The sequence below is a fragment of the Mauremys mutica genome, chromosome 2 (assembly GCF_020497125.1).
Source record: "Mauremys mutica isolate MM-2020 ecotype Southern chromosome 2, ASM2049712v1, whole genome shotgun sequence".
Lineage (NCBI taxonomy): Eukaryota > Metazoa > Chordata > Testudines > Geoemydidae > Mauremys > Mauremys mutica.
Window position 1 is genome coordinate 36,293,435 of NC_059073.1, and position 21,228 is coordinate 36,314,662.

At 43.8% G+C, this 21,228-nt stretch overlaps 1 protein-coding gene and 1 long non-coding RNA gene across 6 annotated transcripts in view; one reads left to right on the plus strand and one right to left on the minus strand.

Annotated features, from left to right (window-relative positions):
- The window catches only part of OXR1 (oxidation resistance 1), a 556,965-nt gene that overhangs the window by 269,011 nt on the left and 266,726 nt on the right, over positions 1 to 21,228 (minus strand). The gene's annotated exons all lie outside the window — the stretch shown is intronic.
- LOC123362740 lies at positions 1,955 to 20,375 on the plus strand. Of its 2 annotated transcripts, XR_006576544.1 has the most exons (4): positions 1,955 to 2,060; positions 14,070 to 14,148; positions 19,430 to 19,617; positions 20,247 to 20,375. It is a non-coding gene; the product is annotated as an uncharacterized LOC123362740 (long non-coding RNA). The 2 variants fall into 2 exon arrangements; XR_006576545.1 differs by lacking the exon at positions 14,070 to 14,148 and having other exon boundaries at positions 1,992 to 2,060.

Below are 21,228 nucleotides of genomic sequence, written 5' to 3' on the forward strand. Positions count from 1 at the left end.
TCATTATGTCTGAACAGTGCTTTGAGATCCTCAAATGAAGAGTGCTATATATGATGTTTCCAACTCTTGTGATTTTATTCTCTCATGATATTTGCTGATTTTCTTAAACTATGAACTTCTGGAAAACACGGGATTACATGAGAATCTCAGCTTTAATTTAAAAAAGTAGTAAGGTTTCTATGCAATAATAACGTTGAAAATGTGACCTAAGTTTGTCCTTAAGGAACCAAAACCAGAAGACAACCCCCCCTCCCTTTTTTTTTTAAATCTCCTGATTTTCTGGGTCCTGAATCAGATTTTTGAATCTGGAAGGCTGGCAATTCTGAATATAAACAAATGCTATACAAGTCTCCCCCAGAGCAGAGTACTAGTAAAAGAACCGCATCTAGTAGAAACTAGGTCAAGTTACAGAGGATGATTATAAACAAATCACACAAGTATGTAAGGACAAAATTAGAAAAGCCAAGGCACAAACTGAGATTAAACTATCTAGGGAGATACAGGCAACAAGAAAACATTTAACAAATACATTAGAAGCAAGAGGAAGACCAAGGAGAAGATCGGCCCATTGCTCAATTAGTGGGAGGGGGGGAAACAAGTGTAGAAATGGCAGAAGTGCTAAATGACTTTTCTGTTTCAATTTTCACCAAAAAGATTAGTAGCGATTGGACGTCTAACATAGTGAATGCCAGTGAAAATGAGTAGGATCAAAGGCTAAAATAGGGAAAGAACAAGTTAATAGTTACTTAGACAAGTTAGATGTCTTCGAGTCATCAGGGCCTAATGAAATACATCCTAGAATACCGAAGGAGCAGACTGAGGAGATCTGAGCCACTGGCGATTATCTTCAAAAAATCATGGAAGACAGGAGAGATTCCAGAGGACTGGAAAATGGCAAATGCAGTGCCAATCTATAAAAAGGGAAATAAGGACAACCTGGGGAATTACAGACCACTGAGGTTAACTTCAGTAATGAGAAAGATAATGGAACAAATAATAATTAAGCAATCAATTTGCAACACCTAGAAGATAACATAAGTAACAGGCAATAGGGATTTGTCAAGAACAAATCATGTCAAACCAATCTAATAGCTTTCTTTTACAGGGCAATAAGCCTTGTGGATAGGGGGGACGTGGCAGATTTGGTATATCTTGATTTTAGTAGGGTTTTTGATACCGTCTTGCATGACCTTCTCATAAACAAACTAGGGAAACACAGTCATAGATCGAGCTAATATAAGGTGGATGCACAACTGGTTGGTAAACCATTCCAGAGAGTAATTATCAGTGGTTCATAGTCAAGTTGGAAGGGCATATCAAGTGGGGTTCTTCAGGGATCAGCTCTGGTTCTGTTCAATATCTTCATCAATGATTTAGATAATGGCATAGAGAGTACACTTACAGAGGTTGTAGATGATACCAAGCTAGGAGGGGTTGCAAGTGCTTTGGAGGATAGGATTAAAATTCAAAATGATCTGGACAAACTGGAGAAATGGTCTGAAGTAAATAGGAGGAAATTCAATAAGGACAAATGCAAAGTACTCCACTTAGAAAGGAACAATCAGTTGCACACATACAAAATGGGAAGTGACTGCATAGGAAGGAGTACTGCAGAAGGGATATGGAGGTCACAGTGGATTATAAGTCAATAGTGTAACACTGTTGCAAAAAAAGCAAACATCAGTTCTGGGATGTATTAGCAGGAGCGTTGTAAGCAAGACACGAAGTAATTTGTCTGCTTTACTCCACGCTGATTAGGCCTCAACTGGAGTATTTTGTGTCCCGTTCTGGGCACCAGGGGCAGCTCTAGGCACCAGCAAAGCAAGCACGTGCTTGGGGCAGCCCATTTGCAGGGGTGGCAGAGATCCAGCCTGGGAGCTGAGAACCAACAGGGGGCCCTGGGAGCTGTAGTTCCTTGGTTAGCTCCCTGCCTATAGAGCCAGCCCTGGAGCAGGGAAAGAACTACATTTCCCAGCATTCCCTTGGACACTACCAACTGGAAAGGAGGGGCGGACCCTCATGCTGCAGTGTGCTGTGAGTGGAGAGCTGCACTGTGAAGGGTAGGGATACTATATTTTAACATTCAAACAACAGGACACTCCACAGGGAGGGAAGCCCCTGCCTGCCACCATCCACCCTCTCCAACTGCCTTCCACAGAAACCCCAACCCATCCAACCCCCCCTGCTCCCTGACCACCTCCTCCTGGGACCCCACCCCCTATTTAAGCCTCCCTTCTCCTTGTCCCCAACTGCCCCCTCCTGAGACCCCCCCCCAACTTCACCCCTAGGACTCCACCCCCTACCTGTCCCCTGACAAACCCCTGGGACACCCATGCCTATCCTACTGCTGCCTGTCCCCTGACTGCCCCCCCAAACCTCCACCCCATCCAAACCCCCTGCTCCCTGTCCCTTGACTGCCCCCCCCAGAACCCCCACCCCTTCTCCAACCCCCTTACCGGGCCACTCAGACCAGCGTGTCTGGTTCCGCGCAGCACCAGACACACTGCTCAGTGGTTATTAGGACTGGAATTGCTATTTTCAACAGCCATTGCCCTTTTTTTGTTTGTTTGTTTAAAAGGAAGACAGTGATATTGCATTGGCCAATTCCCCATAGAAAGAAAGAGTGGAACAAAAGAATAATAAAGGCACCTCAACTTTTTCTCATTTATGGAGGACAGTCTTATAATATGGATCCAGATATCCTCCAGTCACACAAGCTGAAAATTGTTCCACTTTACTGCAGCTCTGTAACCATATGGGAACCAATCCTGTCTGTGTTCTGTGCACATCTAAAATTCCTGCTGAATGACCTGCCCTGGGAGCGAGTTACCAGTGACCCAGGGCTGCGGCGGAAGGAGGGTACAGGTTGTGGGGGGGGAGAGCCCAGGGCTGGGGCAGCAGGAGATATGTGTGGGGGGCAATGGGGGGAGGGAAGGGGGGATCCCAGAGCTGGGGCAGCAGGGGTGGGGCAAAAGAGCCCAGGGCTGGGGCAGAAGGGGGGTGCAGCAAGGAGCCCAGGGCTGGGGCAGAAGGGGGGTGCAGCAAGGAGCCCAGGGCTGGGGCAGCCAAAATTTTTTTTTGCTTGGGGCAGCAAGAAACCTAGAGCTGGCCCTGCTGGGCACTACATTTCAGGAAAGATCCAGGCCCGCCCTCTACTCTGGATCCCAGCCCAGGGGTCCTAGGGATAGCGGTAAACCACTTGAGCTAGCGATTCCTTCCCCTGGGCTACTTCCCTCTCCAACCCTTCAGCTTGTGGGGCTTCCTGCCCTCTCTCTGCTTGGGCCAAGTTTCTCCCAACCCCTGTGTCTGTAGAGTCCCTCTGCTCTGCACAAGCCAGATTTCCCTTTACCTAAGGTCTTGGTCTTCTGGCCCACCACAGCACTTCTCCAAACTGCTCTCTGCTCCAACACCAACCCACTCTACTTCAACTCCTCCAACTGTCTGATTGAAGCAAGGGTTTTTTATCAGGTGACTGGCTTCAGGTGCTCTAAATTGGCTTAATTGGTTTCAAGTGCTCTAATTAATCTGTAGCAGCCACTCTACAGGGAATAAGGCTCTCATCATCCTGGGGTTTATATATCTCCCATCTATCACTCTCCGGCTGTCCTCTGGCCATGCTATATCACAACACACATGTGCAAAGTGTAAAATGGGATCAAATCACTATAGTAGAATTTTACAGCCACTTTGCACAGATGTAAATGATGACACAAGGTGCAGCTAGGCCCAGAGTTTCATCATGTTTGGTAGTTACCTTATTTCCATTCACAGAACATCATTTTGGATTCTCAGAGTACATCAATTTTTGAAGAATACCCAGTTTGGCAGCAAATCTGCATTATTATTATATTTTGGCCCTACTTTACTATTTGCTGACAGTTACATTGGATTTGGAGATGGTTTTAATAAAGATGTGTTAATGTAAATTACTATTTTGGATCTAGCTATTTCGCTAATAGCCGCAATGCTGCTATTTAAGTAACTTCCACTAGCTTCATTCTCACAAAAGCTTTTCCAAAGCTATATTCAAAATATTTTTAGTGAAATTTGCATGAATGTTGAAACTGCCAGCTCTTTCATATTCAACATAGAGATACTCTGCACAGGGGCAGCTCCAGGCACCAGCGCAGCAAGCGCGTGCCTGGGGCGGCAAGCCACTGGGGTCGCCGTGAGGGCGGCAGTCAGGCTGCCTTTGGCGGCATGCCTGCGGGAGGTCTGCCGGTCCCACAGCTTCGGCGGCAATTTGGCAGCAGGTACGCCGAAGGCGCGGGACCGGCAGACCTCCCGCAGGCATGCTGCCGAATCCACGTTACCGGCGGACCTCCCACAGGCACGCCGCTGAAAGCCGCCTGACTGCCGTGCTTGGGGCGGCAAAACACATAGAGCTGCCCCAACTCTGCATAATGGCTTAAAGTGACTATATTTTCCATTTTATTCATATATACCAATTTAATGCTGTAGGATTATCTCTAATACAACCTAATATATGAAATAGTATAATGATGGCTTGATTAAAAGTCTACAATGGCTGGTAGAAGTGTGTCTACCTTGTTTGCTGTCACCAGTCCCTCAGTAGAATAATTGGTGAAGATGGAGCCATACTGATATTTTAAAAGACCAAGAGCTGTAGATTTTGCTAATCACTGTCACACTTTCAATCTGTAAACAGAGCGGAGTTTCCACTTCCTTCTCTTTCTAAAATAAATGGTAACAACCTACTGTTTGCTGAGTTGTTTATTAACCTTATGAAGAAGGGATCAGAATAATTTGAAATATTTTAAGATTGTATTATGAAGGAAACCCAGGCTTCTTTACTACATCTCTGATTAGAAGGATCTATTTTTGTAACCATTACTGTGGACTCTTTGGTAAAAGCCCAATCCTGCTCCCATTGAAGTCAAATAGGAGTTTTGCTGTTGACTTGCATGTGAGCAGGATCAGGCCCTAGAACATCATTTTGCTTCTGTTTAACATAGAGCTTACTTTCTGCCAGACAGGTGCTTTAAAAATCAGGTTACACTGTTGTCTGATAAGATTTGAGTGACATGTACTGAGAGACACAGTATGTTCCACTTATACCAAAGCATGTTGCCACATGGGATATGTAGTATTTTTCTGTGTAATTGTTTTAACAGAGTACCGATTATTGTCTATACTAATGGAATGTGCTGTACTGATCCGTGCATCAAAAATAAAATCTTTTATCTGTATTCTTTTGTTTAGAACAATTTCATTTTGGGTATATGCATATCTTTTTGATTCCGACCCTGGGCCTGATTTTTCAAGTTGTTTACTACTCAGTGGTGGTATGGATGTGCACATACAAAAAAGTTTGAGCCTACAACAACATATCTAAACACTGTGTACATGCATTTATGTAGCCAACCTGGCAATTCTGTAAAGATTCATGTGAAACATCCTTTACATTCATCAAAAAGTGACAGTGAAGGAGTCTGGGGATTACAATGGTTTTATAATAACAAGAATCTTAGTGTTATAAATTCTGTCGCCTCGGGAGTATGCATCAATATACCAGACAGTGGCATCTACTGCTAAGGAGTTTAAAGTTAGAGGCAAGCAAGGGTTGTGGTACATTTGTCATTTAAACTATGTTATGCTCCTAGTATCTGCCTAGTTGTATTGTAGAGAAGCTCAAATCAGCACATCCCCAGGTTTCACTCATTAATTTGATTATACATCTTGAGTTTCATGCACAGGCTTCCTTTACATCTGTGACATATCTTAAATATTTGCACTCTATAAGAAAGGCAAATGTAAAAATGTCCTGATCTACTAATCATTAAGAATAATATACTGAAAGAATGAAAAAATAGCTAGTTTGTTTGAGTATATGGAGAGGACCAGGGGGTTAAACAATGTATGAAACTATTAATTTTTAGTACACTTTCATTGTGAGTTACCCACTACATAAAAATTGATTACTTGTAAGACTGTGCATTCACCTCCCCAAAGTACTCTCCATAAGAGCAACCATATTTTTTTAAAATATTTTTTGTTTGTTATAATAAATTATTCATAGAAGTATGTGCACTAACTCATCTGCTAACCATTATTCTATTCATTTTGTTCACCATTGTATTGGAAGAATTATGTTCCAGTTTGGTTTCTCTTGCATGCATTGAATTCATGTATATTTCTACGATTTTATAAATAAGTGGAAAAGGGAGCATTGATGTTTTAAGCTCCACTGTTGAAATTCAGGAGACCTGCAAAAGTTTTTTCCCTTCAATGAAAATGAAAGATCTCCAGAACGAAAGCATGAAAGAATGTACATGAAGAGCTTATATCCATCTGAGTATGACGGAAGGGTTTTCTCTGTTACTAAATGCTTTAATCATAGAAAATGCAAAACAATTTCTTGGAGTTTAACAGTGTTCTAGTTGATGGGGTGGCCTCCCTCTGAGCTGGAGAGGGAGGGACCACTTGGGTGGGCGGAGCCAGGCTGGGCCCAGCCCTTGTGCTGGAAATTGAGAAGCGGGACAGGAAATATACGAAGCAGGGCCTTTACCTCAGTTTGGGGGAAGCCAGGGGAAGAGAGACAGATGCCTTTTGCTTGCTGCAGCCCTTCGGACCTAGCTGGGTAGCACCCTGCCCCCGGAGGAGACCAACTCCGGAAAGAAGCTGCTAAGTTTGCCGCTGGCTGAATACCCAAGGACACGGAAGACCCCTGGACGCCGGCCCCCCTACCTGGATTGTGGTAGGAAGTAGCCCAGGGAAACCAGACTTTAGTCCGGTTTTGCTGTTGGTGCTCAGGTCAGCATGTTTCAGTGGATCCCCGCTGACCCACGGTGGAGCCCTCCGCCAGTGTCGGTGCCCTGGGCTGGGACCCAGTGGAGTAGGGTGGGCCTAGGTCTGCCTACCTTCTGTGCCCACCTTACCCCTGGGGTGGTCATCTGCCCCCTTAGGGCAAGAGGCCTGTGTTTGTCTGCCTCCTCCCTGAGACAGGAGGTCAGGTGAAAGCCTATTGCTTATCCCCGCCTGAGGGTCTGAGCCCCCTAGACTGTTTGTTACTCTGCCTTGCCTGGGAGACAGGGCCTCCTACACCCCTCCTAAAGAGCCTCGATTCCCTAACTCCTCCCTGTGGCTGGACTGATCCAACAGAGACCCAGTGAGGCAGAGTGGCCTCCCTCCGAGCTGGAGGGGGAGGGACAACCACCAACGCACTACATGGATCTTACAGCCCATAAAGGAGACCCTTTTCATACTATAAATGATAGCATATCAGAGAGAATTTCAATAAGGCACCATGAAGGGAAGGACATCTTACGTTTAACACTGTCAATATCTCTCTTCAATAATTTCTCCTTATTCATAATGTGGATTGCTTCTGTTTTTTTAAATCCAATTAAATAGTGCTAGTTGTAATGGCAATTTGCTACATAGTGCAATGAGGAACAACCCTAGAATGAGCAATTAGCTCTGATTCACGAAGCCTCGATTTTTCTCATAGCAAAGAGAAGGAAGGATAGTGCTCCTTGAAAGGACTATTTTTAGCATTCCTGCTTGCTGAGATCACAAAGTAGTTGCTAGTGCTATGCAGAATTCAGGGTACACATGATGACTCATTGTGGAGAAGTATAACCTACCTCAGAGACGAATCTTTGGCTTCCTAAAGATACAACAGAAATTGGGCAAAGTATCTTTTATTGATATAGCTAAAGAGGAATGAGTTTAGTGTTTTTGCCTTTGAATCCAAGTATAACCTGAATAACCTGCAACTATGTCTGAAGTGGAAACTATTCCCAAGATTAGCTCATTAATTCTCAGGTATACTTTATATCAGACACTTGAACTTACAAATTTAATAGAAACTGGTCCTGTTCTCTTTGTATTCTTGATTCATGTGTCAGGTTACAGAAGGTGGTACTAGTGACAGGGACGGCAAAGCCTGCATTGGTCCCCGGAATGTTTGGAGTTAAACAAAACAAAAACTCCACCTCTCCAATGAAATCGGAAGCCCCAGTGCTCCTGTGAGTTACTACTAAGGTCAACATTCACCCTGAAAACCCTGCTCTTTTCAGCCTTTGAGGCCAGAAGTGTGTGAGGGTGTTCCAGAACGACAGACTGAGGCCATATCTGCACTACACAATTAAGTCAACCTATGTTAGGTCGACTAACAGCCACTGCAGTAATTACTGCGGTTTTTCATGTCCACACTACTAGGGTGACCAGATAGCAAGTATGTAAAATCGGGACAGGGGGTGGGGGTAATAGGCGCCTATATAAGAAAAAGCCCTGAATATTGGGACTGTCCCTATAAAATTGGAGCATCTGGTCACCCTAACACTACCTCACCAGGAGCACTGACACTGACTTAAGAAGGGCAGTGGAGGGCAAGGGAGACTGATAGTTACTCCTCTCAGGTTAGCCTGGCTCCATAACACTTGAGTGGCTGTGTCTACACTGGCAGTGCACTCACTCATGTGTGGTGCTACGACTTGTGTAGGCAAATCACCTGGTTCTTTGTGCTGCAATAAGCTGAGCCACTCTATGAATTCTTTCCCAGAGAATTGTGGGAAAACTTGTCTGTCCTTTTTGAGCACACAGGGGGAATTGTTGGAAGGCACTGGAGGGCAAATGTCACTCGAGTGGAGCCAACTTTGCATCCATACTGCAGAATGGTTGCGTTAGCAGCTGATGAGCTGAGCTAATTCAGGCTCCAGCCTGTACCCCCGATGGCCCAGCCAACTCGAGTTGAAAGCATCACCACACTCCTGCTAAGGGTCTGTGCATGTGGACGGGACTGGAGTAGGGACAACTCTAAAGTTATAACCTGAGTTAACTTTGCAGTGGAGACAAACTCTCAGTCACTGGAAGGAGGACACACTCTTCCCTCACATTGCTTGCTGGGTCATCTGACAGGAAGGTAGCCCGTATCTCCTTCCTGCCTGTTTTACCGTATCACACTAAGATAGTAACTAAACTAAGATAGTAACTAAAAGCAAGATGTGGATAAACAGACAAACAAGGCACAGAATAACAGTGAATATGGCGGCATTTGCATAAATCATTAGTCTGAGCAGCCAGAGTAGTTACAGCTTGCCACTAGCCTAACCAAGGCCAGACAGCAGTAGAGCTAAGTTTTAAGGAGGGATTCAAAAAAGGATAAAAAGCATGTGTGGGGGTGGAGGAGGGGGAGGGGGGTTGCCAAGTTTGACATGAGAATGGGCATACTGGGTCAGACGAATTGTCCATCCAGCTCAGTATCCTGTCTTCCGACAGTGACCAATGCCAGATGCTTCAGAGGGAATGAACAGAACAGGACAATTATCGAGTGCTCCATCCCCTATCATCAGGTCCCAGCTTCTGGCAGTCAGAAGTTTAGGGATACCTGGACAATAGGGTTGTGTCCCTGGCCATCTTGGCTAATAGCCATTGACCTATTCTCCATGAACTTATCTAATTATTTTTTAATCCAGTTATAGTTTTGGCCATCACAACGTCCCTGGGCAATGAGTTCCACAGGTTGACTGTGCATTGTGTGAAGTACTTCCTGATGTTTGTTTTAAGCCTGCTGCCTATTAATTTTATTGGGTGACTACTAGTTCTTGTGCTGTGTGAAGGAGTAAATACCACTTCCTTATTCACTTTCTCTATGTCATTCATGGTTTTATAGTCTCTTTTCTAGGCTGAACACTCCCAGTCTTTTTAATCACTTTTTGTATGGAAAGAGTTCCATGCTGTTAAACATTTTTGCTGCACTTCTGATATATCTTTTTGAGATGGGGCAACCAGAACTGCCCAGAGTATTCAAGGTGTTGACATACAATGGATTTACACTGTGGCATTATGATATTCTCTATCTTATCTGTCCCTTTCCAAAGGTGCCTAACATTCTGTTAGCTTTTGTGACTGCTGCTGCACATGGAGCAGATGTTTTCAGAGAACTATCCAGAATGACTCCAAGATCTCTTTCTTGAGTAGTAACGGCTAATTTAGACCCCATCATTTTGTATGTATAGCTGGGATTATTTTCCCTCGTTTTTATTATTAATACTTTCCTCTTATCAACACTGAATTTTGTTGCCCGGTCATGTGAGATCCCTTTGTAACTCTTTGCAGTTAGCTTTAGATTTTGAGTAAGTCTGTATCATCTGCAAACTTTGCCAACTCACCCTTTTCCAGATCACTTCTGAATATATTGAAGAGCACTGGTCCCAGTACAAATCCTTGGCTGACCCTGCTATTTGCTACTTTCCATTGTGAAAACTGGTCATTTACTCCTACCTGTTGTTTCCTATCTTTTAACCAGTTACTGATCCATGAGAGGACCTTCCCTCTTATCTCATGATTGCTTACTTTGATTATGAGCCTTTGGTGAGAGACTTTGTCAAAGGCTTTCTGAAAGTCCAAGAACACTATCTCAACTGGATCACCTTTGTCCGCAAGCTTCCCTCTTATAGGGGATTTTTTTTCCTCTGTGTTCATATAGCAGCATGGTGGAAAGCACAAAGATGTTGGTGAGAGAAGTAGATCAAGGCTGGTATCACTGGCAGAGTTAACACAAGAATTCTGACCTCATGATCAGAAATCAGATTTGCAGCTAGAGTGGGCGAAATGGTACAAGGACTTAAAGATGAAGAGAAGAAGCTTGTGTCAGAATAAGCCAGGAAGATAAACCTTGCAGCAACATTTAAAATTAACATGATGGGTTGGGAGGAAGGTTGGAGGCATATACACTTTTGGTGTCTTAACTAGAGCTAAACTTTAGGGAAGAATTGTTAGAAAACCTAATCAGAATTTATAAAATCAGGAATATGATTTAAAATGTTGGAGCAGGATTTACACACAAAATAAAACTGTCAGGATTTTACCTTCTAAATGAGTGGCTTGTCTCTTAAATGCAAAGAAAGGATTTGTAAATCACATTTTCTGTTTAGAAAACATTGGCAGGATTTCAAGATGTATTTACTAATTCTGCAATGTGTTTTGTTTCTTGGTTAAGTCTTCTATGAGAAATAACTATTAAGAAATCAAAATATTGTGATTAAGACTTGCTAATTGTTACTGTAAATAAAAATGTGAAATATCTCACTCAGATGCTTAGAAGCATAGATGTAGGTGCAGAAATCAACAGAAAAACAAAAATGGTGCTTTCTATTTACATGTATCATCACCAATCCTATATCGAAATTAAACCCAAACTTGTTCCATATACCTTTACATACAGTTTTAAATTTGGGGCTAAATTATATTTGCACTGGGAGCCTTATCAAAACCCCCGTTAAAATCAGTGGGAATCTTTTCATTCACTTCAATGGACTTTGGGAAGGGAAAAAGAGGAAATAGGCCTTTACAGCCTCTTGTTCTGCTAGTGAACCCATGCAGGATGATTTGGATGTCTGCATTCCTTGAGAGGAGGAAGGGCCAGCAACAGACTCTGTCCTAGCAACCTGGTATTGTCTGGATGGCTGATGGCTCCCATCCAGGCCTGCACACTGGACAGCACCTGGAGGATAGTACTGAATGAAGCAGCCGTCTGTCCGAAGAGTTTCTTCTACTGAGTATACTCTCCCCACCATCCCTGGCATCATAATGCTTCTAAGTCACAATCCCTCCTACAGTCAAGTTCTCCTCTCTCAGTGTCTGGCTTGGGGTAAATGAGATCTAAACTGAAACAACCTGCCATGTGGCTGGAAGATTGACACTGAATATTTTGATATAAACAGTTTAGAGCAACACAACAGATACCACTGGAGACAGATAAACCAAAAATATTCTGAGATAAGCCAAAGCCTTGCTTTAAAACAATCAGATCTGAATTACATTTATCTGCTGAAAGCCCCCTCAATGTTATTAGCTACAGAAAATTCCAGTATATTCAGCCACACAACTCCCAAGGTAAATATCCATTCAATTCTTTCTTATTCTAAACTTTATTCCTTGTACTTCTACATTGTGTGGTCAAAAAAGAGAGTTATCTTTCTGTTTATTTTTTTAATTTCTATTTCAATTTAAGATTTGATTTAGCATACTGTATCCACTGCTGTTTGAAATTCAATTGTGCAGTGTAGGCAGTTTATACTGTATCTGAAAATTCGGAACTTTTGGTATTGTTCATGTAGTAGCACTGGTCATCCATGGCTGCAGTTATTCAGGCAGATAATAAATACAATGGATTTGAAGTGACCACTGAGGAGTACATGCTGCAGCAGCGCAAAGACTACAATAAATTGCAACAATTCGTTTAAAATCATGTTGGGGAAAAAGATCAGTCCCAAAGAATTTCCATTCCAGGGCAAATTTCAACATTTTTTTGGGAAATATCAGTTTCAAATTGGAATGGCAAGCTGAAATTTCAAAATTACCTATGAAATGAAAAATCCAAACATTTTCTGTTTGGGACCATCAAAACATTTTGTTTTGATAATGTCAAATTGTTTCAATAAGATAAAAACGTCATTTTGGCTATCATTTTGATACATTTCATTTTGATTTTTACAATATAGTAAAATATAATATATGTCACATATAATACAAAAAATAATATTTTATAGTTTAAAAATTTAAACAAAGATCATTAAAATGATAAAGTCAAACTAATTGTTTTGTCATTAAAGGAACCAAGGATCAAGAGACCAAAGTACCCTCTAACCCTTGATCTCTCCAAGATCAGGACTAAGGCTTTGGCTACACTTAAACTTCAAAGTGCTGCCGCGCTTTGAAGCGCTAAGTGTAGTCAAAGCGCCAGCGCTGGGAGAAATCTCTCCCAGCACTGTCCGTACTCCACCTCCCTGTGGGGAATAACGGACAGCGCTGGGAGCCGCGCTCCCAGCGCTGGGGCTTTGACTACACTGGCGCTTTGCAGCGCCGCAATTTGCAGCGCTGGAGAGGGTGTGTTTTCACACCCTGCTGCAGCGCTGCAAATTTGTAAGTGTAGCCAAGCCCTGAGGCACTTTGGCAAAGCAGTGGAGGAAGCCTGTACTGCTACTGGCTGGCTCTGCTGCAGCTCCTTCTGGAGATAAGGACTTCTTTCACCCAGGCTGTCAGATCATCTCTGTGTGTAAGCTCAAAAGCGTGTCTCTCTCAGCAACATAGGTTGGTCCAACAAAAGAGATTACCTCAGTCCAGCACCTGTCATGCAGGGAACTAAATCCACTTAAATAAAGCAACTCTGATATTTCCTTACTGTCCCAAGAGTATTTTCTGAGACTAATAATTATTCTCAATATTTTTAAAGTATAAAAAAAAGGAAATTTAAACACCACACCTGTCATTTACTACATTTCATTATCCTGTTTAACATTTTTCAGCCACGCACACATTAGCAGTACAGCCATTAACTACTGGAGGCTCGGGGCATGCAGCAGTGGAAGGGGGCATAAAGAACAAGTTGCTACTTGTGCACTGGAAAGTTTAGTTTGGGTTTACTTTGCAGTGTGACTAAGTCTTCTATCACGGCAATATTGGTGTTCTTTGAAATATAGTTCTTAGCAGAATTACCATTCTCAATAACCTGCATAATAAAAGTCTATAAATCTGTAATACCTGGAGGAAAAAAAACTCTAAACAAAAGCAAAATTCCCTGACCACAGCCCTGACCCCCTACCAACATGACAGGTATTTTTTTTCCAAAATGACTTTGCATTTTGAAATGGCCACATTCTCCCTGTGTCTTGCTGTCAAAGATGCCTTTGGGGCAGCAATTAAGTGTACAATGGAGACCGTCAAGCCATAAGGAGAGATATACAATATTCTTTCATTTGGCTGCAACGAATGAGATAACACAAATCAATTGCCAGCCAAGGCACACTTTTGCTCACATACATTTTATGTACCTATCCTGTGGCCCTAGGGCAAAACTAGAGTTTTTCCCTCTCAAATAAAGCTTACAAAGCTTTGAGAGGCAGAGATTCCAAAGCTTTAAGGTGCAATTATGAGAGGCATTGCAGGTAGGATCATTAATCAAAGTTCAAAATGTTTACTTTTCTATTGCTGGTAAATATTTAAAGTTGGGTTGGTATAATGCAGTGACTGGCCAGTCCAGTCTGAATATTGTACTTCTTCAGCTTTTTCTTTCTCTTCACATTTTATTTGCTGCTCATCAGAAGTGCCAGATTGACAGCTCTTGGAGTTGGAAATCCGGTATCTGCCAGTGATTAGAGCCTTCTTAGGACAGGCCGAAAGGTAACATTTATCCATATTTCTCCCTTCTCATAACTGATTTTCCAGAGTGTTAAATGTTTTAGTTTGCTGTACTTTCCCACCAGAAAAAAAAACATATCAATGGCTCCAATCAACTTACTCTCTTGCTGCTCAGCAATTCTCTTCCTCTGCAAAATCCACTCATAATAAGGCCTGGCCCTAGAAGCTAAAAATGTGAAAGGCCTTGTACAGCTTCAGCTTGCAAATGACACAGAAAAGTCAGGGCATCCAGAAAGAGAGGGAAGACACACTGTCCACTGCTAGTGAACGCCATGCAAAGATGTGTAAGAAGTTTCATTATAAAACAAACAAAAAACTTCACACACAGCAGCTTTTTGACTCAATCAAGCCTCAGAAAAAGCAAGCTGCCTGTCTGAGGGTGAAATTTTGCCATTTAACTTGAAACTTTGCTGTTCTTGGGTGAAATCACCTACCATCCACAGCTGCCTGTCTGTCTTGCTCCACCCATCCCCATTTCATACCCATTTCTTTGGCTCTTTCCCACACTGCATTTTCTAGGCTTTCTTCCTCCCAACCATCTCTCCCAGAGCAACTGACCTCTTGCCTCCACCCATGTGTTTTTCTAACTTTTCTTATCAAGCTTTCTCTAGTTGTTCAGGGCTAAAGTGGCTGATGAGAAACTATCTACCAGGAAATCCAGAGTTAAACCACATTAACACAAGGTGTTTTTCCCCCCCACTGGAATTTCTGTGTGTATTGTTAAAAAGAGAAAAATAACTGAATTTTGGAAACTTCTGAAAGTAGAAATGTCTGAAGAATCTTAACTATGCTGATGCAGTGAAGTGTGTACTACCCATCACTAATATAAATAATCAATTCAAACTCTATTTCCATTAATAGCAGGCAGTACTCCGAATGAGATTTAGCTCCTACTCTGATGCTTAGACATTCAACCTGGCAACAGGCTCCCTTTGATAAAGTGGTGCACGAAGAGAGGCAAGGCTGCTCTCAGAAGTGATGTGCTCTGTAAAATTCAGGATCACTCAGGCAATCATTTGAGTTTTTCAAAAACTCTCCCTCTCCTCTCCCCTCCCTCAATCTCCTCTTTATCATCTGTCCCCACAGGCCAGTTCCCAGTCTCCCCTTCCTCCTTTCACATTCAATCCCTTCCTTACCTCTCTGCTTAAACACGGAATTCCTCTCTTCCTCCCTTTATCTCTGCCTCTAGCGGAAGAGAAAGTGCTAGAAGCAAAGCTAGTAGACGAGGCCCCCTGCATCTCGGGTCCTGTCTGTGGAGACTGGGGAGCTCAGGGAAAAGATGAGCAGGGCCAGGGCCGGTGTAACCACTTAGGTAAACTAGGCGGCCGCCTAGGGCACCTAGTGGTTGAGGGCGCCTAAAAGCCCACTCAGGGGAGGAGGTGGACTGGAGGTGAACTGGGGTGGCGGGGGGGACGGGACGCAGGGAGGGCCGCCCACAGTAACGGGGGGGCGGGGCGCACAGGGGAACCGCTCCCCGCCCAGATCACCTCCACTCTGCTGCCTCTGCTGAGCACAGCCCCCACTCTAAGTCTCCTCCAATCGGCACCACAAGCCTGGGAGAGGAAGAGAATTAGAGCGACGCTGGCGTGCTCAGCGGAGGAGGCGGAGCCGAGGTGAGCTGGGGCGGGCTCCCCAGGCGGGGTTAGCTGCCACGCGGGGGGGAGTCTCCCCAGGCAGGGTTAGCTGCTCTGGGGTGGTGGAGGGGACTCCCTGGGTGGGGTTAGCTGCTGTGGAGGGGGGCTCCCCAGGCAGGGTTAGCTGCAGAGGGGGGTAGCTGCTGCAGGGGGGCTCCCCGGGTGGGGGCTGGGTTAGCTGCCGCGGGGGGGGGGCTCCTCTGGTGGGAGGGGTGGGGGGGCGGGGTTAGCTGGGTGTGGGGGGGATGCAAGGTGGAAGTTTCGCCTAGGGCGCGAAACTTTCTTGCACCGGCTCTGAGCGGGGCTGCAGGTTCTGCCTGGAATTTGCTGCAGAGCCTGTAGAATGTGGTGAGAGAAACTACAGAGCAATCAGCTTGTGCTCCTGGTTGAGGGTCTCTAAGGTGCCTCTTGCTGCTGTTTGCACCTATTGCAACTGGCAGCTTAATACACCACTCAATGACGCAGTGAGTTTTGGGCCCCTCTTCTTTCCCTAAAATAATCGTCCTGGCTGTCCCTCGGATGGCAGCACTGCTTAGAGAAAGACCATCTACCTTGCCAGAAGTAAGTGGTGAGTGGCACAGAGAAGTCCTGCTGACAGACTAATCTCCCCCACAGCTACTGAAGTAAGGTTGTGTCATTCCTGTCATTCCTCAGCAAGGAGGGGAAAGATGTAGCTTTCACTAACTCATGCACGCTGGGTGGAGGTACGTGTTATATATTCCACAGTAAAAAAAAACTACACTAAAAGAAACATTCAAGTTGTAAGATGAGGGATTCAAGTCAGGAAATGTCTGTGTTAAAACTGTATGGGCAATCTTAGCTTTACCCCCTTGTGAACACACATTATAGGATCATATGCTTTTATTTCTGCAGAATCTCTGACTCACTCTAATTGCCGGTAGGATTTGAATAAACAAACCAAACCAAAAGTTGTTTGTATGGGTTTCCCAATGCTTTTGTATGAGATCAGCAATGACACAAAAGAACCCCATAATAAGGAGCTATTTGCTGGGCAGCAGCAGAACACAACGTCTTCCACCCGACACACACAATGAGGGAAGGACTTTGGCTGCTAAAAAACCCAATGGTCAGCCTACACGAGTATAGGGTTGCCATACATCTGGGTTTTCCCAGACATGACCTCTTTTTTGGTCCACCCATCTCCATCCAGGCAAATTTTTGAAATATGAACAAATGTCCGTGATTTTTCCTTGCTTGTCCTTTTTCCAACATCAATCTGGGAACTGCAATTCCCGGCGTGCCTTAATAGCGGCATGCATGTTTACTAGTTTGCCACCCTTACTTCTGCGCTGCTGCTGGTGGCGGCCCTGCCTTCAGAGTTGGGCAGTCAGAGAGCAGCAGCTGCTGGCTGTGTTGCTACCACCAGCAGTGCAGAAGTAAGGGTGACATGGTATTGATTGTTGAGTTGCTGAAAGGGATCCTGCTTGTACAGCACAACTTCAGGCACACATCATGCAAACACTTTCATGACTATTGATAAGCAATCAACCACTGCTGAGAAAGATATGCTCCACAGAGAAATATACATGGGCACAACAGGAAGAAGCGCAGTAGGAAAGGACTGACTGCATGTAAAATGGAATATTTAAATCTGATTTACATTTATTTTTGAGGCCATTACACTTTTCATTTATAAATGTTAGATATTCAAAGTAGAAGAAACTGTACAGTAGAAACTGTAACCTCCCTCCTCTGGCAGAGTCCTCTGTTTGGGAACTCGAAATATGGTAACGCTACACAAGTACTCCCACTATTGCTACCATGGTGGAGCTGCTTTTTACATGTACAGTAAGGCCTGGTCTACACTAGGGGGAGGGTGGGGGGGTGTTGATGTAAGATATGCAACTTCAGCTGAAGTCAACGTATCTTATTCTGACTTACCTCCCATCCTCACGGCGTGGGATCGACGGCCGCGGCTCCCCCGTCGACTCCGCTACTGACGCTCGCTCTGGTGGAGTTCCGGAGTTGACGGGGAGCGTGTTCGGGGATTGATATATCGCGTCTCGACGAGACGCAATATATTGATCCCTGATAAATCGATCGCTACCTGCCGATACGGCGGGTAGTCTGGACATACCCTAAAATACCATTCCTGCAAAATGCTCAGCACAGACAGATCCCTGTGCCCATGCAGAGTCCCCATAAAGTCAATTAATTTCAACCTGAATGCAGGGGATCCACCTGAACAGATTTTCCCGAGGGACTGAAGACTAATTCAGTAGTAAGCCATAAAGGGTTTTTCATAATTCTCTCCAATATTCTCATAACACTGTGAAAGTTTGTGTGTAAGATGAGTGGAATTTTCTATCCCTGAATGCGTGTATGAAATGGTATAGGTCATAAAAGCATGCAGACACACACACACACGAACACCGCTATGAACCATGACACCTCCATCATTTTTAAAGCAAACAACTCAGTCAAAAGGCAAGTCTGTTTTTTCTCATCATCCATATACTCAGCTGAATCAGGTGCGCATTAGGAAATTACAGCTTTTCTAAATCTCCTCTCCGTGGCATTAATAGAAAAGTCACTCTAATCTGGCAAAACAGGCAACCCTGGACAAGAGAAATCTATTTTGTAAGTGACTCACGACAGTCCACAGCCTTGACACTGACGTCAGCCATTACTCAGGTCAGTGCCTGCCCTTCAGAATCAAGGTTTATGTCTGTCACTCAAGAATTATTGGAGCCTTCCTGAACTTCAGGGTTTAATGTGCAGTAAAATGTATTGCCAGATCTGGGAGTCTGCTTAATCAGTGCTACCATCCAAAATATCAAGCACTGTCAGCTTGCAAACATGTTTTAAGAGTTTTAGCAAAATGGATTTTAATTTACTCCTAAAACAAACTATACAATGGATGGTTTCCCAAAGTGTGCTGCTGCCTAGGATCCTTCTCTGCCCAATGCACCCAGGCTCCCATAGGAGCTCTGCTGCACATTATTTCCTGTTTCCAAAAGACAGAAGCCATGTAGCAGAACTGATGCTCCTTCTATCAGCATGAAATCCTTTTGTGGCTTTCCTCTCGAAAACCAGGAAGGGACCATACCTGGAGAGCACCTGCTCCCAAGCTCCACTCCTTCCCTGTGCTCCCTCTCAACACACACAGAGCACACAGAACAGCTGAGGCTCTGCGGGCTCTGGGGATTGGGAACGTGTACCATGGAGCCATGTTCCCCTGCCTCCTGGCCACCCACCTTATTTCTGCACTGTTTGCTCGCCTCACATAAGGAAAGAGGAGCATCAAGCCTATAGTGAGGGGAGTCATGATTGCACCAACTCTTTGGCTGGTGAGCAAGTCATTATTTCTCTCTGTTTCATTCCCCATCAGTGGGCGCTCAGCACGCAAGCATGTACGCATCAGTATGACATATGAGGTCGGACACGATGGACTGCCACAGAACTTCACATGTTAATGAGAGAGCAAACTGCACTTTGGAGAAACACTTTCAGAAGTGATCAGTGCTTCCTCTACATCAGTGCTCTCTGTAACCAGTCTGTCACATTTTACAGTTCTAGTGAACAACAGCTTTTCAGATCTCTCCAAAACCTGGGGCAACGTACACCTTACTTTCTTTTTTGTTTTTGTTTTGTTTTCTTTTTCATAGGTGGTGTGGAAACATTAAAGGTCAAATCTGAAAGGACGCGTATATCCTTAACTTCCAGGAGGGAAACCAGTTTGAAAGATGAAAATCAACTTGCATTGACCTTAGCTAAAAATGGCACAGGGAAGCGAAGCAATCAGAGTGCTGCTAGTGAGCAGCTCTGTGAAGTTCACCAAGCAGGTGGCTACATGGTGGGCAATTTATTCCCATTTAACTGTCATTTACAGGAAACAGGCATACAAAAGTATCAGGCTAATCTGTTTACTTACTGTGTAAAATGATAGCTCAACCACAACACCTAAACTTGTTCTGTTTACCATCAAATGAAAACTACTTGTCACAGGGATAGATCATTAACATAACAAAGTTTCATGGAAACATAAAATGAATGGTCTTATTTTTTGCTTCAGGTCTATGTAACAGAAAGGAATGTTCTAAAGGAAATAACAGTGAAATTCAACAATGGTTCTAATAATTTCTGTCTCTTGTCCAGATCTTAGAATAAAAGATGCAGTGGGAGTCAGGATTACTTTATTTTATTTTAGCATAATTTGTCAGTTTCTGGGAATGGCCTATAGGGAAATATCTTGTCTTTCAATATACTAAAAAAGTGCAATATGAATTTAGAAAGCAATATCACTGATGTCTACTTTCATAATTTCCCTTTATTCAAACAGCACTTTTCATTACTAAATCCCTTTACAAATAAGCCAAATGCATTTTATGCTGCCCTTGGTATTTATGCCTAGGGTATTATAACATGATATTATTTATACTGTTATGCTCATTTTCAGTTGTGTATCTTTTCTACCCTTTCTAGGAGACTCCTGACTGCACTAATGAAGTTAGCCAAAATAAGCTCTATCCAGAGTGCTTCTTTCATTCCCACCTCTAACATCTGTCAAGTGAAATTCATCTGTACCACAAATCAGGGAAACCAATGCCAGTGCTTTACTAAATTCTGTTTTCTTGTGTGCTGAAGCAATGATGCAGCTAGCAGCCTTCACTCTGTTATACAAAGAAGTAAAGTCAAAAAGACAAAGAAGTCTGCAGAGTTCAGAAATAATGAAAACCCTGCAGAAATAACTGTTGGTAAAAGGAGTGAATTGTTCCACAGCATGCGCATGCTATCGGTATAATTTTAGTTGACCAGATCAGTAAATGAATATGACAACAACATATTTTCAGTTTTCTGTATTTTCCCCCTACTAATTCTAGTCCTTTAATGACAAGAGCCAACATAAGGAAGCTGGTGCTCAGTGTTGTTGCTGAAGATTTCTCAAGACAACTACTGTTAATGATGTAATAGTGAATAATACAAAATTCCTCTTTAAGCATCCCAAGACTCGGGGGGGGGGGGGAGGAGGGGGGAAGAGGCAAGGCTCCACCAACCTTTAGGATGAGGATGGGTGTGTGCTCCCTGTCTTGCATAACCATAGTAGGGCTATTCACAAGCTGGGCCAGAACCTTCTGGGATTCTCTATCATGCTTAGTACAAAGGCATTACATGGTGCCTATAATCAAGCATTCAGGCATTCGAAGAATAACACAGTAAGGGGGAGACTGCTGAATGCTGAGGGTGAGTATGCTTGTCCTATGTAAAGTATACTGACAACTCCAAACTCATCTGCAGACCGATGCAGCAATTAACACCCTTCCAGTAATCCAATCACTCCCTACATCTGACGAAGTGGGTATTCACCCACGAAAGCTCATGCTGCAAAACGTCTGTTAGTCTATAAGGTGCCACAGGATTCTTTGCTGCAGTCCCTACATCATCTCCCTGTACGGACTTTCCTGAC